General features: G+C 35.3%; 1 pseudogene; it reads right to left on the reverse strand.

Moving 5' to 3' along the window:
* The window catches only part of LOC123529458 (ubiquitin carboxyl-terminal hydrolase 4-like), a 55,804-nt pseudogene extending 38,506 nt beyond the window's left edge, over nucleotides 1-17,298 (reverse strand).
* Nucleotides 17,299-19,230: the final 1,932 nt, after the last annotated feature.

Raw genomic sequence — 19,230 nt, forward strand, 5'->3', positions numbered from 1 at the left:
GGTGAACATTCTGACCAATTTTTATGGAGTAAATCAGGTCAACACCATACCGGGCATCAGTGATCATAATATAGCAGAAACAAAAGTCAATACATCCGCAAGGATATGTTACCAGAAGCCTCGGAAAATTCCCTTATATAAACAAGAGTGCCAGAATGTCACAATATACGCCCGTCACAGCAAATTTCTTTACTCTAGCACCTGTATTTGCAAATGGAATTCTAATTTTGTGGTTGTTTAGTAATCATTGTAAGTCATTTGTTTTTCTAAGTCCACAAAAAAACTCTAGAGAGGTCACAACGTTTTTTCATTATTTGACCTACTGACCTACTTTTTGATGGCACGTGACCCACTTTCGAACTTGACCTAGATATCATCAAGGTGAACATTCTGACCAATTTTTATGGAGTAAATCAGGTCAACACCATACCGGGCATCAGTGATCATAATATAGCAGAAACAAAAGTCAATACATCCGCAAGGATATGTTACCAGAAGCCTCGGAAAATTCCCTTATATAAACAAGAGTGCCAGAATGTCACAATATACGCCCGTCACAGCAAATTTCTTTACTCTAGCACCTGTATTTGCAAATGGAATTCTAATTTTGTGGTTGTTTAGTAATCATTGTAAGTCATTTGTTTTTCTAAGTCCACAAAAAAACTCCTTACCAGGTAGAGACACCTTAAAATACATCTAAAATTTGAAAGTAACATCTATGTTGTACCACAGAAAAGTGGTCTTGTTTTTTCTCTATGGTCAATTATAAACAAGAGGACCATGATGGTCCTGAATTGCTCACCTATCCCCACATGACCAAGTGTTGAACTGAGTATGACGTCGTTATTTCTATTATTTGACATAGTGACCTAGTTTTTGAGCACATGTGACCTAGATATCATCAAGATAAAAAATTCTGACCAATTTTCATGAAGATCCATTGAAAAATATGGCCTCTAGAGAGGTCACAAGCTTATTCTATTATTTGACCTAATGACCTAGTTTTTGAAGGCACGTGACCCACTTTTAAACTTGACCTAGATATCATCAAGGTGAACATTCTCACCAATTTTCATGAAGATCTCGTGAAAAATATTGCTTCTAGAGAGGTCACAAGGTTTTTCTATTTTTCGACCTACTGACCAAGTTTTTGACCGCACATGACCCAGTTACGAACCTGACCTAGATATCATCAAGGTGAACATTCTCACCAGTTTTCATGAAGATCCATTGAGAAATATGGCCTCTAGAGAGGTCACAAGGTTTTTCTATTTTTAGACCTACTGACCTAGTTTTTGACCCCACGTGACCCAGTTTCGAACCTGACCTAGATATCATCAAGGTGAACATTCTGACCAATATTCATGAAGATCTCATGAAAAATATGGCCTCTAGAGAGGTCACAAGGTTTTCCTATTTTTAGATCTACTGACCTAGTTTTTAACCCCACGTGACCCAGTTTCAAACTTGATCTAGATATCATCAAGGTAAACATTCTGACCAATTTTCCTGAAGATCCATTGAAAAATATGGCCTCTAGAGAGGTCACAAGGTTTTTCTATTTTTAGACCTACTGACCTAGTTTTTGACCGCACGTCACCCAGTTTCAAACCTGACCTAGATATCATCAAGGTGAACATTCTGACCAATTTTCATGAAGATCCATTGAGAAATATGGCCTCTAGAGAGGTCACAAGGTTTTTCTATTTTTAGACCTACTGACCTAGTTTTTGATCCAACATGACCCAGTATCGAACTTGACCTAGATATCATCAAGGTGAACATTCTGACCAATATTCATGAAGATCTCATGAAAAATATGGCCTCTAGAGAGGTCACAAGGTTTTTCTATTTTTAGATCTACTGACCTAGTTTTTACCCCCATGTGACCCAGTTTGAACTTGATCTAGATATCATCAAGGTGAACATTCTGACCAATTTTCATGAAGATCCATTGAGAAATATGGCCTCTAGAGAGGTCAAAAGGTTTTTCTATTTTTTGACCTAATGACCTAGTTTTTGACCCCACCTGACCCAGTTTCGAACCTGACCTAGATATCATCAAGGTAAACATTCTGACCAATATTCATGAAGATCTCATGAAAAATATGGCCTCTAGAGAGGTCACAAGGTTTTTCTATTTTTAGACCTACTGACCTAGTTTTTGACCCCACATGACCCAGTTTCGAACTTGACCTAGATATCATCAAGGTGAACATTCTGACCAATTTTCATGAAGATCTTGTGAAAAATATGGCCTCTAGAGAGGTCACAAGGTTTTTCTATTTTTAGACCTACTGACCTAGTTTTTGACCGCACGTCACCCAGTTTCAAACTTGACCTAGATATCATCAAGGTGAACATTCTGACCAATTTTCATGAAGATCCATTGAGAAATATGGCCTCTAGAGAGGTCACAAGGTTTTTCTATTTTTAGACCTACTGACCTAGTTTTTGATCCAACATGACCCAGTATCGAACTTGACCTAGATATCATCAAGGTGAACATTCTGACCAATATTCATGAAGATCTCATGAAAAATATGGCCTCTAGAGAGGTCACAAGGTTTTTCTATTTTTAGATCTACTGACCTAGTTTTTACCCCCATGTGACCCAGTTTCGAACTTGATCTAGATATCATCAAGGTGAACATTCTGACCAATTTTCATGAAGATCCATTGAGAAATATGGCCTCTAGAGAGGTCAAAAGGTTTTTCTATTTTTTGACCTAATGACCTAGTTTTTGACCCCACGTGACCCAGTTTCGAACCTGACCTAGATATCATCAAGGTAAACATTCTGACCAATATTCATGAAGATCTCATGAAAAATATGGCCTCTAGAGAGGTCACAAGGTTTTTCTATTTTTAGACCTACTGACCTAGTTTTTGACCCCACATGACCCAGTTTCGAACTTGACCTAGATATCATCAAGGTGAACATTCTGACCAATTTTCATGAAGATCTTGTGAAATATATGGCCTCTAGAGAGGTCACAAGGTTTTTCTATTTTTAGACCTACTGACATAGTTTTTGACGGCACGTGACCCAGTTTCGAACTTGACCTAGATATCATCAAGGTGAACATTCTGACCAACTTTCATAAAGATCCCATGAAAAATGTGACCTCTAGAGTGGTCACAAGCAAAAGTTTACGGACGCACGGACGACGGACGCCGCGCGATCACAAAAGCTCACCTTGTCACTTTGTGACAGGTGAGCTAAAAAGTTACAATATAAGTTATTTATAGTAACAACTAAGGGAAGATAATCTTAAAAAAAAAAAAAAAAATCCAAAAAAAAATTGTAAGTCCACACAGAAATCCTTATCAGGTAGAGATTGGTCAAAATACACCTCATAATTGGATGTAGCATGCATGTTGTACTACAGAAAAGTGGTCTCGATTTTTCCCTACGACTAGTAATGAACAAGAGTGCAAGAATGTCACAATATACGCCCGTCACAGCAAATTTCTTTACTGTAGCACCTGTATTTGCAAATGGAATTTTAATTTTGTGGTTGTTTAGTAATAACTAAGTGTTTTGTTTTCGAAGTCCACAAAAAAACTCCTTACCAGGTAGAGATACCTTAAAATACACCTAAAATTGGAAAGTAACATCTATGTACCACAGAAAAGTGGTCTTGGTTTTTCCCTACGGTCAATTATAAAAAAGTTACAATATAAGTTATTTATGTAACAACTAACGGAAGTTAATCTTAAAATAAAAAAAAAAAAAAAAAAAAAAAAAAAAATCAAAAAAAAAATTGTAAGTCCTCACAAAAATCTTTACCAGGTAGTGACTGGTCAAAATACACCTCAAAATTGGATGTAGCATGCATGTTGTACTACAGAAAAGTGGTCTCGATTTGTCCCTACGACTAGTAATGAAAAAGTTACAATATAAGCTATTTATAGTAACAACAAAGGGAAGTAATTCTAAAGAAGGGAACTGCGCATGACACTTCGTCTCATGATGGTGTATAATTGTATCAAGTTACATCAAAATCCCTCCATGCATTAAGAAGAAATGCTTCGGACAAAGTCATTCTTGTATCTGACCTTTGGCCTCTAAGTGTGACCTTGACCTTAGACCTAGGGACCTGGTTCTTGCGCATGACACTACGTCTCGTGTGGTATACATTTGTGCCAAGTTATATCAAAATCCCTCTATGCATGAAGAAGAAATGCTCCGGACAAGGTTTTCATTCTTGTATCCTTTGACCTCTAAGTGTGACCTTGACCTTAGACCTAGAGACCTGGTTCTTGCGCATGACACTCCGCCTCATGGTGGTGAACATTTGTGCCAAGTTATATCAAAATCCCTCTATGCATGAAGAAGAAATGCTCCGGACAAAGTTTTCATTCTTGTATCCTTTGACCTCTAAGTGTGACCTTGACCTTAGACCTAGGGACCTGGTTCTTGCGCATGACACTCCTTCTCATGATGATGAACAATTGTGCCAACTTTCATCAAAATCCCTCTATGCATGAAGAAGATATGCTCCGGACAAAGTCATTCTTGAATTTGACCTTTGACCTCTAAGTGTGACCTTGACCTTAGACCTAGGGACCTGGTTCTTGCGCATGACACTCCGTCTCATGATGGTGAACAACTGTGCCAAGTTTCATCAAAATCCCTTCATGCATGTAGAAGATATGCTCCGGACAAGGTCTGTGGACGCCGCCCGCCCGCCCGCCCGCCAACCCGCCCGCCCGCCCACCAGGGGCGTTCCCATAATACGTCCCGTTTTTCAAACGGGCATATAAAAAGGTACAATATAAGCTATTTATAGTAAAAACAAGGGGAAGTAATTCTAAAGAAGGGAACTGCGCATGACACTTCGTCTCATGCTGGTGTATAATTGTGCCAAGTTACATCAAAATCCCTCCATGCATGAAGAAGAAATGCTCCGGACAAAGTCATTCTTGTATCTGACCTTTGGCCTCTAAGTGTGACCTTGACCTTTGACCTAGGGACCTGGTTCTTCCGCATGACACTCCGCCTCGTGGTGGTGAACATTTGTGCAAAGTTATATCAAAATCCCTCTATGCATGAAGAAGATATGCTCCGGACAAAGTTTTCATTCTTGTATCCTTTGACCTCTAAGTGTGACCTTGACCTTAGACCTTGGGACCTGGTTCTTGTGCATGACACTCCGTCTCATGATGATGAACAATTGTGCCAACTTTCATCAAAATCCCTCCATGCATGAAAAAGATATGCTCCGGACAAAGTCATTCTTGAATTTGACCTTTGACCTCTAAGTGTGACCTTGACCTTAGACCTAGGGACCTGGTTTTTGCGCATGACACTCTGTCTCATGATGGTGAACAACTGTGCCAAGTTTCATCAAAATCCCTTCATGCATGTAGAAGATATGCTCCGGACAAAGTCTGTGGACGCCGCCCGCCCGCCCGCCAGGGGCGTTCCCATAATACGTCCCGTTTTTCAAACAGGCGTATAAAAAGCAAACTGGCAGGAAATAAAACAGTCATTAATTGACTACCACCAGGTTATGACCAATGAAGGTAAATACTCCACACTAAACACAGAAAAGTTATGGGAAAATTTCTCAAATACCCTAAACAACCTTACAGAAAAATGGATTCCATCCAAACAGTCAACTATAAGAGATCACTTTCCATGGGTCAATCAGGACATTAAGAAACTAATCAGGAGGAACAGAGCTTTTTAAAAGGTTAAGAAAACTAGCTCATCTGACTGAAAGAAATTTCTAGACTTAAAGCATCTAGTGCGGAAAAAGGTCAAAGAGGCTTATAGCCAGTATCTTGAGCATATCCTAAGGCCAGCATTTTTTAATTTTCTGGTTTACGGGAGCGCCGACCCTATTTTTTGACAAAACAAAATAAAAATAAAAGTCATTGCTGCTGCCAAAAATAAAAGTTTAACTGTAAGGTAGAGGTTTTTTAATCAGGATCAACAGACGCATGAAAAATGGCAGCCTCCATGAATGAAATTGTGTGAAATTAATAGGAAAAATATACAAGTTAACAGACAATAATCTTTGGAATAAGTTGGCAGAGATAACACGTATTGTAAAGAAACTCGATCTGAGTAGAAATTACAGCACCTAAAGCTCAACATTAGAATAATCACATATGAAAAATGACATTCACTATCAACGCTGTCCAGATGTTGAAAATTCTGGCGTATCACATGTACGAGATTTGTCCTCTGTATATTATAATTGGACAACGATCAAATTCATGTGGGACTGTCAGAAAAATACCACAATTGATAAAAAGGAAAGAAACCAAAGAAATGGCAAAATGGAGGAGCAAAAGTGAGCATCAACTTGCTAAACACATTTTTTTTTACTTTGAAGTCTTGGGGGTTAGAGAAGATAAAATAACTAATACCACAATTTTCAGTAGTTCTGTTCAAAACAAAGTGCAATTTCTATGTAAAATGACACATGTCCATGCAAATGCTTGACAAAGATACATGTGACAAAAAATTCAAACTACATGTACATGATGTACATTGTAGTCAAAATAATTGGACAGTCAGATTAATGGTTGTTTAATATGTTTGACAGGCAATCTAATCAGGATCGCTTCAAATTAGTCCTAGCCAGGTACTGTAACTCAAAAGATAATTATCAAACATGAAACTCCCAGCAACATTCCCATGTTCACTTGAAGTATACGCCGATAAAATCTGTAAGAAGACCCTTTGAAAGTATGTTTGGGACAGACATTCAGACACTATATGTCACAATGTGCCTTTGACATTGAGGAACACATAATGACATATCCAGTAATAAATGTTTTTTCAAACTCACAGTTTCAGTCTGTTTTTAGCCCCAAATCACCACTAAACCTCGCCTCGCTCAGCAAAATGAAACTAACTACAGATGGTAATTCAGTCCCTACAATGCCAGATATTAGGATTGGCACCTGAACCCCCATAAGGCCAGTGGTCCTGACAAAATCAAGCCCATAATACTTAAAACACTCTCTATAGAACTATCCCCCATCCTTGAGGTCATATTCCAGAAATCCCTGGAGGAAGGATCATTTTTAAAAAAGGTGATAGGTCAATTCCTGTAAATTATAGGCCAGTTTCATTAACATGTGTCCTATGAAAAGTTCTTGAACACATTGTTTCCTCATCTATTGTTAAGCACTTCACAAACCATGGTCAGGGTTTCCGCTGCTATTCGCCAATTCCTTTTATGGCGAAAAAAAATTAAATTGGTGAAAAAAAAATTCCACAGTTAACAATTTTAAATTTTCGTAAAATAAACATTTGTTTTACTACCGGAAACAACGTTACAGTACAATAGAAACGTGCCGACTATCACCGATCAATAATTATACACAGCGTGTCACGGATAATCCGATATTTAGCAATACACGATGACAATACACCAACGAAGACAATACACCGTGTCGATACCGAATTACACCTCTGGGCATAATTTAAAACTTCGCGGAGTCACGAGTGTGTTCCTCCATGCAAGAACGATTATCAGTCAATCTGATCCGCCAAATTCAGACCTGCCTACTATCATGAAAGCAAATGAAACAAAATATTTGCTGAGCGCTTCGTCTAAAGCCTCACCCATTTTCTTGATCGCAAGTAATTTTTAATATCAAGCCAATTCGCTGAAGTAATCCATAATAATGAAAAGTCGGATATATATTATAGATAAATTTGTGCGATCGTAAAATATTACTGTTAAATAGATCTACGCGCTCGTAAAATTTTCAGCGTATTTCAGCGCATTCGTAAAATTTCAGTCGAAGAATTGAGATACAAATGAACTTAAGCAGTTCGCTTGGTTCTTTTACGTGGCCGAAGTAAAGCATTGATACATGGCCCCATTCAGGGGCATCAAAATAAAGTGCTACTTGTACCTTTAGGTGGTATTTTTGCTATACATTTTATGTATGAAACGTCAAAGAAATTTAAGCCTTTCTGAAAAGCTTTTCAAAAGTCATAAAATAAAACACGCTGTTTTGGATAAATGACCTTATATAAATTTTGAAATAAAAAGTTAGAAATTAAAGAGCTAAATGTTCATGTTTTAGAAACATCTTAGTAGTGAAAAATGACCATTAAAGGGAGATAATTCAAAATAAGTTATTTGTGGAATGCAGAAAATAATTTAAAAAAACTGAACTAATTGAGTGATATTATATTAATTCTAATTTTTTCGACATTATTGATCCTCTGCCGCGTGCACCTTTTTCTTTAAAATGATTTAAGTGGCGAAAAAAAAATTGTGCTCAGTGGAAACCCTGATGGTATTCTGTATGACCTACAGCATGGATTTAGGGAAAAAAGGTCATGCGTTACTCAGTTAGTTATGTTAGTAAATGATCTGGTCACTTCAGTCTACAATAAGAAACAAGTAGATCTTATACTACTAGATTTTAGTAAGGCTTTCAACAAGGTTAGCCATGAGAAAGTCCTAAAAATGCATGAATATGGAGTCAGAGGTAACACACTAAGAGGGGTCAAAGGCTTCTTAGATAATAGGATCCAATCAGTAGTCCTAAATGGCTCTACCTCTGATGCCATCCCAGTATCATCAGGTGTCCCGCAGGGGTCTGTACTTGGTCCGCTGCTCTTCCTAGCTCTGTTTGCAGATGGCACGGCAATATATCTAACTTTGTCATCTACAGACCAATCTGTCACTCTCCAAAATGACCTAAAACTTCTAGAAAACTGACCAAATTGAAAGCGTCCAAAGGAGAGCCGCCCCTTGGATCAAGAACGACTACGGCCGTGCTTCCAGTGTAACAGATATGCTACACTCCCTCAACCTTCGTTGACTGGATTTAAGGCGTATAGATTCTAGGTTATCACTCTTCTATAAGATTCATCATGATCTGGTTGCTATTGATCAGGTCGGATATCCGGGAACTTCACCGATTACATTGCGTAGCAACAAGAGCGAGGTGAAAGTAGATGCCATTTTGTAAAGAGAATGCATTGTGTGTATCATGGTTGTTCATTGTTTTTATTAATTTAAAGTGATTGAATGGAAAAATAAAAAGATGCCAAAAATTCATAATGTTACAGAATGTACCTATAATCATTTGAGAGAGAGAAACCTATCGTTCTTTTAGTTTCCTGGCGTGAAATTGAACAAATGATCGCCGATTTAAATGGAGTCGTGCATGCGGCAGACAAAATCCTGACGGCTCTGAATGGATACCAACTGCAAAGTATATTTACATTTGCAGTCAGCACTTCCGTAGTTTCAAGGCTTTTTCACCCTATCTCACGATATTCGGCCCCATTCCCAATGCCAAATATGCTCTATTTTTCCCAATCTGGAGCAAAAAATTCCCAATCCAATGAAAAATTTCCCAACTGAAATCAGTTACTTCCTGTTTTTCAATAATAATTCTTGCACAATTAGTTTTGTTTGCCAAGTAAATCAAACAAAATGTTGGAAAAACCCACTCGTTTCTATTTTTAGTAACATGACCGTCTGCAACCTCGGCAAAAAATAATTACAAGATTTTGCTGAAGAAATGTATGATTTGTATGCAAACACCTCTCAAAATGGATAAAAACACAAATATTAATTGAATAAAGTACCCAAAACATGTTGACAGGTAGTTCTTACACCATTAAAATCAATTGTCACATATTTTCGCGACCCAGTTTTTACACTCGAAAATACACGCACTTTGCCATTCTACTTTTTGGATAATTTCAGTTATAACTTTGGTGAAAACAAACTGTAAACAAAATTTTTAGCATGACAAATAAAGAGTTACTGTATTTTTAGGCAATATTGGAACACAATCCTGAAAAAAAAATCTCAAAATTTCACAAGGGGATACTGTCTACCAGTAAAATTTGAAACTGAAGATTTAAACTAATATATATTAATTAAAAACTCACCTAATTTGTCAGTATATTTTCCCAAATTTGACAATTTACCGCGTTAAAAATTCCCAATATGACCAGGGGCCTTTTTTCCCAAAACCCCCTGAAAAAGCCCTGAGTTTTTATTATAAATTTATTTAATTCATGCAATAATAATCGCGAGAAATCTGATCCCCTGTCAATTTAAGGACGTGAAAATAAACTGGGTAAATGGGTCTCTCTCTCCATTCCAGTCATTCTGTAGATGGCCTCCAATATAAAACCTCAATTAATATTTTTTCATAAACCTTTTTGTCTTAAATACATATTCAGCAATTTCATGTTGTTTTTTTAATAGCTCTTGTTATTGTTTATCAATATTTTTCCACTTTCACAATTATTTTTAAACACTCCCTGTCAACTCTGGACTTGGTCTAATTTGGACTTGTGAAATGTGTTACTAGATAATAATTGTAAATGGTTGATTCATCAACATTAACTTTTATTCTATCAACACCTTCAATGTGGGATTTAATTAGCAGGTGTCATAATAACACCTATATTTAACCAGAAAAATGTGTGATGAATGATGGAGAAAGGATTATATTCTAATAATTTCTTCAGCAACATTTCATAGGAAAAAACAATACAGTTATGTAAATAAATTTCATTTATTATAAAATCTTTTTTTTTCAATGTGACAATTTTTAAAAAAATATAGATCTAGATTTGAAAATATACAGTATACATATATCTCTACAGCATGAAAAGTTTGTCTAAATTCAGAAGTGAAGAGTCTTGAAAAAGTCGCCCCGACTTCGTCTCAGTGTTGTTATATTTTTTCTGGTCATTGATTTCAAATCATTTAGATTTGAACATTGAATACTGCTTAAGCCGGTGCTAGGGGGCGTAGGCAGTGTTGCATTTTCCATTACTGCTCATGAACAGACTCAATCAAACCCAGTCTGCAATTTTCACTGTTTGCATTGTTCTCGGTGCTTCCGGGGGATCTACTTTTCAGATTATGTTAGACATTCGCAGTATAAAAATCATAAGTCACAGGGATCACTATGGAGACGAGCAGTTAGTACGTGGTAGGTTGGTAAAAGCCAGTTCTGACCGGTTCTGACCAGATCCCGGATGCCCATCACTAATCAAAGAGACTGATTTCCTGTTCCTATCCCTTTGTTGTACACTATGCCTCCTGGGACTTATGTTATTTGGAAGCGTGGCAGGTGGATGCACATTTATGTAACACTTTTTTTGACAGCTAAAGTGATCAGACATGGAATTTTTGCTCTGCTGAAAATTATTAATATCTCAATAAATGTTTGTCGGAATATTTTCAAACTTATACTGGGTTGGACTACACAAAAGGTGCTTTCTGGAAATAAAAAAAAATGTGAACTTTCACTGAAAGGATTCTGAGAAAATACAGTTTAAAAGTGATTTTTGTGCCATATTTTAAGACTGAACAAGAAAATATTTTCATTAAATAAACAAAGGTATTAAATGCCAGATAAAGTGGAATGTACTTGTTGATATAAGGTGTTAAAGGACCATTTGTGCAATTATCGCCAATCAGCTTAACAATGGATCTTGAAAGCTCTACAGATGGCAGTCAATTTTCAGGCTTTACAGCTTCAGACATTCAGTTGGATTATGAAGATAAAAACATCAGGTCTATTTATGACATCAACATTACATGTTGTGGAGAATGTATAACAATAACATTCTATAACAAAAGTGACTTGGATTATATTATTGCTAGATTATCAGATATTTACACCTTCTCACAAAATCAACCCACAACAGGAAGAATAACAACAACACAGCTTGGGAATGAAAAACTTGTAATAACTGCATACAACTCCAGCAAAATAGTTGTACAAGGCAATGAGGCATTACTTTGGAGAAACACAGTATTCAGAGCCCTTGCTGACTCAATCACATCAAATGAAAAAGATGACATGATTGTGTCATCTCAAGTTAAACCTTCAACTCCCGCACCAACAAAACATATCACTAAATCAAAGTCAACAGGATTCATTAGCAGTTTCACCAGTGCTATCTTTGGTCCATCAAACAGTGGAATGTTAAAACTTGGTAAAGAACTTAAAAAAGCTCGAAAGTTTGAAAGAAAATCAGGGGCCAAAGTTAATTATGAGGAGTTTAACAGGCAGCTAGCCATCATTGAAGAAACTGGCATAAAACCCAAACAGAAATTACATAAGATGGGACCAAGAAATCAGCCATTGAACTACCGACCAGTATATCAGAAAAATAAACAAACAAAATCAAAAATAATCTCACAAAGCAATGTCACCCAAGAACTAGAGGAAACCTTACCAAAACAGATTGGACACTCCGAAGACAACTTATCAAGGCACATTCATCAGGATTTAAACTTATCTGAAATAGATCAATATGTGGGAACTTCCTCTGAAACAAACACTGATTTCCAACCAGATGAAGAATCTTCACTGCAACAGTCCATGTCAATATCAACAAGTCAAATTATAGACATTGTAAAGTGTGACGCAGCTTCACAATGTGATATTCAAGAAAACTTCAAGACAAAACTCACAGAATGTCTGCAAATAAACAGCAAACTTAAGTCTGAAAATGAAAGCCTTAAATTATCAAACAGAGAATCAATCAAGAAGAGTACAGACAAATCTAAAACTGCTGACAGTGAGTTAAATGCTAAAGTTCTTATACTTGAAGAAGAAATGAAGAAAATTAAGCAAACAAATCAATCGTTAAAGCAAGAAAATAAAGCACTCAGAGATAAGCTATCATCAAAACAAGCTCAAGATGAACATTATGAATTGCTTCAAAATGATGTGTCAACAATCAAAGAGCAAATGTTGGGCCTCTCAGCTACACCTGACCTGGTAAAGACAAAAGCAGAGACTGCAGCATCAAATTTAGACATACAGTTGTTGCAGACAGAAGTAAGGAACCTTAGAAAGGAGTTAACTGATAATGCAGACCTGTAGACAAATAAATCAGCTCAAAAGCATGTACAGGACAGTGAATCAATTCCAACAGATGTAGAAACAATGACACCCAGCAATGTACCAACCTGCTCACATGACAGCAGTAATCAAACAGAACAAAGCAACGCAAACTCCAAACCACATACAAAAAAAAGTACTCGTTTTGGGTGATTCAGTCACAAAAGGACTTGTAAGTGGAAAAATGAGCTCTAATCAAACAAAGGTTAACATTTAATCTCATAGTGGTGCAACTGTCAAAGACATCAGCAAAGCCATCTTACATCAGAACACACAACCACCAGTAACCAAAGAAGCAGATGCCATTATCATTCACGCTGGAATCAACAACATATCCAATGCTGATCAACCTGCCAACATCTGTGACGAATTTCAGGTGCTTACCAACTCACTGAAAGGAATCAATCCCAAAGCAAAGATTATGGTGTCATCTATATTGCACAAAAAAGAGATCTTCTGTCAACAAATTAATAACATCAACACAACAAATGATCTATTGAAAAACCTTTGCAAAGAAAAGGGATACAAGTTCATTGACAATGCCAACATTGTAATGGAAGAAGGCAAAGTAATTCAGAGCCTTTACTATGATAAAGTTCATCTAAATAAGCAAGGGTCAATTACATTTGGAAAACAACTAAATTCAGCTATTCGTGAAGTGCTTGGTTTACAAAATAGTGCTACAAACCAGCCAGCTGTAAATTTTCAGAAGGCTTATCACCCACAAATAATGAACCAGCATCAACATCAGCAATACCCATGGAGATCAATAGGCTTCCACTGGGGGAAGACCATTCAGAATGTTTGGCCCAGAAATCCCTGGATAATACCACATTGGTAACAAATAACATGTCAGACAAAAATAAAAATGAGGATGTGTACATATGTAGTGAAAAAAGTGCAGAAAACTTTGAACAAAATAACTTCCTACACAAACAAGGATTTAAATTTTTTTATCTGAACATCCACTACTTATATCCAAAATTTGATGAATTAAAAATTCTACTTCATAATCATACATATTTCGATATCATTGGACTATGTGAAACATTTTTGAATGACAGCTTCTGTGACAGTGAATTTCAAATAAGTGGATACCAGATGTTTCGTAAAGACAGAAAAACAAATGGTGGTGGGATTATTGTCTTTGTGAATCAAAACTTTAAATGTGTACGTAGGTTTGATTTAGAATCTGATAAAACTGAGGCAATCTGGCTTGAAGTACAGAAAAACAAACAAAAGCCATTCGTATTTGGTTACATCTATAGACCTCCATCTTCAAATGTGGAATGGAACTGTGATTTAGAATACACTATTGAGAAAATATTTAATGAAATCAAAGAAATTATTTTGACTGGAGATTTTAACTATAACTATGATCCTATTACTAAAGCTACTAACAACAATTCTTGTCAATGCATACATTCTTCCTCATCTAGATTACTGTTGCACTATTTGGGGAAACTGTAACACTGAGCTTTTGAATGACATGTACAAATTCCAAAAACGTGCAGCTCGTGTTATTTTAGATAAAGACATTGACACACCAACAGATGATTTATTTATTCAACTTAGCTGGATGAAATTTCAAGATAGAGCTAATTATAAAAAAGCCATATTAGTATACAAGTCTCTTAACAACCTTCTCCCTAGTTGGATAATATTACTAACAGTTTCAATTTAAAACAACTTGTTGACATGCCCACTAGAGTAACCTGCACAACTAAAACAATAATAGATCATCTATATACAAATTTTTCTCAAAATATCTCTGAAATTAATGTTCCAGCCATATCAATTAGTGACCATTTTCCAGTGTGTTTCACAAGAAAGGTCTCCAGTACAGTTCCTAAAAGCCCTTTACATCATATGATTCAGTATCGTAACATGAAGCATTTTGATGAATCAGTTTTTCTAGAATCACTAGAACAACAGCCATGGTCAATTTTAGACATATATGAGGACCCAAATGATGCTTTAGATACCTTTAATTCATTGTTCAATGATGTATTAAACAGACATGCTCCATTCAAACAAAAACGTGTAAAACATGTACATTTACCAGACTGGTACAATCCAGAGATTTTGCAAGCTACCAAAGAAAGAGACAAGGCAAAAAAGCTCAATGACCGGGCACAAAATAAATTTTGGCGAAACAAAGTTAAAAGCCTCATATACAATTCTAAAAAAAGATACTATTCTGGAGAATAAAACAATTTTTAAATCTCCATACTAGAAAAATGTTCTACATGAAGCAACTATTTACATATACTGAAAATAGGTCATTGAGATCATATGATCAAAGACTACTTTTAGTTCCAAAACCTCGACTTGAATTCTGCAGAAAATCATTGGCATAATGACTGGTGCAAAATTATGGAACTCACTTCCTTATCATATAAGAACATCAACAAACCTGAACACATTCAAAAGCAATTATTTAAAATGGTGGTTCTCTAGTGGGCAACAACATCTATCAACCGCATGAGAGCTATGATATTTTTTGATATCAGAGTACTTATTTAAAACTATAAATAATTAACAAATAATTGTATATTGTTTGTTTCATTCCTTTTGCTTTCAGTGTAACTTTACATAAAACCATGTTGTTTATTCTATTACCTTCCTTATGTAAATTTCATGTAATCCTCTTATATATGCTGTTTTGCATTATAATCCCTTCATGTCTTTGTTTACTTTAATTTGTTAATTTGTGTTTACTGTATATATGTACATTTGAGGCTCACAGGGAAGACTGGGTACACCCAACTGTGTTGCCTCGTTAAATAAAGACTTTATTATTATTATTATTTGTTATTTGCATAACAGTATATACCTTAAAGAGATTAATGACACCATAGTAATAAACCCTTTATTACATAATACAAAAATTGTATAAACCATTCATTGTTTTATGTAAAAAAATGAGTTCCAAAATATTTCATTCAAATAGAATCTATTTTTTTTTCAAGGGACAATATTTTAGAACATATCATTACAAAAAAAAAAGATAAATACAAAATATAAATGTCAATTTCATTTTTATGATTTTCACACTACATGTATTATGTACATAGATATAACTTATATATATATATTACGCAAATGGAATCTTGGACTGGCAGTACACAACATATCACTTCTGCCACCAGAGTTTTGACACGCTAATAAATCGATGATTTCCAGTAAAATTAGAAAAAAACTAATGAATATGTTAAAAATGGACAGGGAATAAAACAACAAAACAAATAAAACTGTAATTATGATCTATTTTATTGAAAAACAACATCGCCGAAGACTTGACAATACACAACATATGTCACTTCTACCAGACCATCATTGACACGCTAATAAATCAATAATTTCCAGTAAAACTAGAAAATCCTTTTAAGAAAACATTATAAATGGACAGGGAAAAATAAAAATTAAGAAATACAAATGTATTACGATATATTTTATTCAAAAACAACATCGCGACCCGTACCGCTAGTATAATCGCTACGGGTTGCTACGTGATACTTTCACCTTGCAGTATCTCGGATTTATCGGTTGCTAGGAAGTGACGTCACGCCGACCTGATCAATCCCAATCGTAGACTACCCGACCCCAGTGACTCGATGTGTCCGCTATGACTATTCCCTAAGTTATAGGTTAATTACTGCAACCACTGACTACTACAAGTTTTCTTATTTTCCAAGAAAAGTGTACCATTGGAACCAACTTCCCCCCAGTGTCGCCCAACTCTCTACCCTAGAGCAGTTCAGTGCTGCAGTTTGCAGCCTTGAACATGCCTCGCCCTAGTTACCCTGCAGACTCGTTTTAACCTTTTTATATCACCAGTTATTTTTTGTTTCTTCCACTCTAAATTTTTATCACTATATTCTTTCTCTTTTTGATTTTGACGCGCAGAACGTGTACGTTCCCGCAAGGGGTTTGATGTCAACAGAATATAGAGAGATAGATATTATCGTATTGTGAAACTGAAAGTAAAAATTTCAGCTTTATTGTTTCAGTTGTGACAAAAGAGACAAAGACATCTATGTTGTCTTTGCTATTACTAAAACTTAAATTTGGATTTAAGTTAACGGCACCAAGTTAACTAGAACGGGCTCACATGCTCAACTGCGCTCTTTCCATTGTAAATAACAAGCACGTTCGTTTCTCTTCTTTCCGGCGATTATGAAAACAGGCCGATTAAGCCAACGTATATCATAAAACAGGCGATATCGATTCAGATCAATTAAAATATGAAAGCAAAGCATATATGTACCAAATATCGTTTTTAATTAATGGTTTTTGCAGCTGATTTGCGATAAATGTTTTCTGTGTTTCCACATCGGGGACTCCACCTTCCGCCATTTTCTTCTAGAATACTTTCCAACTGCTTTTTGTAAACAGTAATCTGATTGGCTGCATTTAACACAGTAAAGATCCAAATCTACACGAAAGACTCCTTTTAAATTTTGTTTTAGTTTTTCTGCCACGAGATAGCTATTTAGCTGTCGCGATAATCAAAAGAATAATCGCGAGATAAGGACAAGGTTAAGTACATCTGGAAACAGTCTGTTACCAAATAAATTTTCAGTATTTGTCCAGTTTGCACCTAATGTATGAACACTTACTTTGAATCCAATTTCTAACACTTAAACAGAATGTGGTTATAAATGGATATTCGTAAAACAGATGTAAAATAGTTTCTGAAGCTCTATGGCAAAAGGAACATTGGTTATCATGTACAATACCCATTTTGAAACAAAGATAATTAGTTCCTAGGATTCTGAGATTAATTCTGTACTGTAACCACTGTAGTTTTGGATCTGTTGTAACTTTAAAAGGTAGACTATACATCTTTTGCCAATCAAAGTTAACCATATTTATCTCATTTATCCATTTTTGCTGAGATATCGGTAAATCATATATATTTATTCATGTAAAATAAAAATGCTTTGCCAAACCTGGAAGGACTGAAAAAATGTATTAAATACTTATTTAACGTAAATAAATACAATGCTGTTAAAACTTTTAAGTTACAAAATTTCGAAAGTCAATGGAGACATTTCCTCCCATTGATAGATTAGAAATTCTTTGAAAAGATATTATTGTGGTTACTGTTATACCAGATTTATATAAATGCTCCTTCTTTCTACCTTTTATGCGCTTATATAAAAAAAAACTGAAAGTTAAAAGCGCTTCTATATTATTTGTACCAGTTTAAAAATAAGTTGCCCACTCCCTCCAAATAAACACCCGTCACACAGATAGAAGACTCACGCGCTAAACCCCCTTGCCTTTCTGTTTTCTTTTCCTTTCTATATATATATATATATTTTTTTTTTTGGTTGTTGTTGTTTTTTTTCCTGGAGTACTCCTATTGTATTGTGTTCAAGATACTACAGTATCAACTAACAACCTTGTCTTACAAACCAGATTCTGTTACTTTTTGCGATCTTTTTTTTTCTCTCATAAACTCGGTGAATATTTCTATTGTCTAAAACAAGCTGAAGATACTGATATTCACTGTACTTTATAACCTGACCACTGGCAAAATATTTTTTCTTAATACATAGTCTTAGAATGGATTAGGTAAATTAGAAAAGGCATGAGTAAATTGTTATTAAGAATATGATATATTACTATAAAGAAAATTAAAAATTTTAAAGAATAAAAATAACAAACTTTGTTTTATATTAATTTTTTAGCTTTTTAACACAGCCCTACAAAGGGAAACAACTTAGTCAGAAAATATGTATCATTAATAACAGCTTTTATCTCCCTTCAGTTATCTTGTTCTGTCTATAAGTAGGAATATCTATAATATTAGACGATATCTTTGCTGGCAACGACTGTTGTTGTTGTTATTCACTGACTTTGTCACTATGTATTATGTGCAGTCATCTGTTTGTAATTCAACATATATCATGCTATTGATTTACTGAAAAATTCATGTTATATTATGTGAACATGTAAAAGGAGTTTCTCTGGAAATAAAATATAAATTACAAAAAAAAAAAGAATAATCGTGATAAAGCGGAGTTTTCTAAAAAGATTATCTCAATAGTCGAAAATTTTCTGCAAATATTATTGCGATAATTTACATTATATTATCTCGATTCTTTTTGCATAAGTGCCCACAACTGCCATTTATTAGCTAGAAAGAGAAATCTTGATACTTAAATTCGAACTTTTCTGAAAAGTTTCCTGGAAATATTTTGACCATATTATCCCGATACTTTTTGCATTTAGTGCCAAGAGCTGCCTTTTTGATATCTATAAATAGCACCCTACTGAACGATGGAACAGTGTTGAACCCTTGTAATAATACTGAACATACACCACCATGCAGTAGATACAGTA

This window comes from Mercenaria mercenaria, chromosome 13 (assembly GCF_021730395.1).
Source record: "Mercenaria mercenaria strain notata chromosome 13, MADL_Memer_1, whole genome shotgun sequence".
Lineage (NCBI taxonomy): Eukaryota > Metazoa > Mollusca > Bivalvia > Venerida > Veneridae > Mercenaria > Mercenaria mercenaria.